The sequence below is a fragment of the Eubalaena glacialis genome, chromosome 17 (genome assembly GCF_028564815.1).
Source record: "Eubalaena glacialis isolate mEubGla1 chromosome 17, mEubGla1.1.hap2.+ XY, whole genome shotgun sequence".
Classification (NCBI taxonomy): Eukaryota; Metazoa; Chordata; class Mammalia; order Artiodactyla; family Balaenidae; genus Eubalaena; species Eubalaena glacialis.
This window is the reverse complement of record NC_083732.1, coordinates 64640727-64641437: the sequence shown is the minus strand read 5'-3', so window position 1 is coordinate 64641437 and position 711 is coordinate 64640727. Positions and strand designations below refer to the sequence as shown.

Sequence of the window (711 nt, the reverse complement as noted above, 5' to 3'; positions counted from 1 at the left end):
GTTATATGACCAAGTCCAGCATCAAAGAGTAGCAAATATTACTTAACTCATGTAAGTAGTAGGCAGAGTGAGTATTTTCAAAAATAATATAGTGCAAAAACTACATCATTACTAGTTTTCTTTCAATAAAATCTCCTCCTTGCATTCAACTGAAATTCTTATGGCTTTCTCTTATCCGAATATGTTTCTGAATTAAAGAACACTTATTAAGTTATATTTTTGCACCAGTTATCACAGTTCACTACCTTGATTTTTAATATTTTAGCTGCTCATAGAGCAGATGTTTGTAATAATGTATGTTTATCTTATTTGCAGTAACTCAAGACAGTATATCAAGTGCTCACTTGCACAGCACATATGCTAAAATTAGAATACAGATTAGCATGGTCCCTGAACAAGGATGACATGCAAATTCATGAAGCTTTCTTTTGTTTGTAACAAGTAGTAAATAAACTATAGAGATCTAATGCACAGAATAATAAATATATAGAGTAACATTATACTCTAGTCAAGTAATATGATAAATGTTGCTTCAATGGCAACCATGTTACAATATACAAATGTATCAAAGTAGTATGTTATATACTTTCAATTTACAAAATGTAACATGTTAAATATGTCAAATTTTTTAAAAAGACAAGGTATTGTTTTTACATTTCATTGTTTTTTCTCTTTATTTTGAAATGTTTTCTTTATTTTTCTTTATTTTGA

The 711-nt window shown here is 27.8% G+C and overlaps 1 pseudogene; it reads left to right on the top strand.

Moving 5' to 3' along the window:
• The first annotated feature begins 336 nt into the window (after positions 1-336).
• Positions 337-435, top strand: LOC133077492 (U6 spliceosomal RNA; annotated as a pseudogene).
• Positions 436-711: the final 276 nt, after the last annotated feature.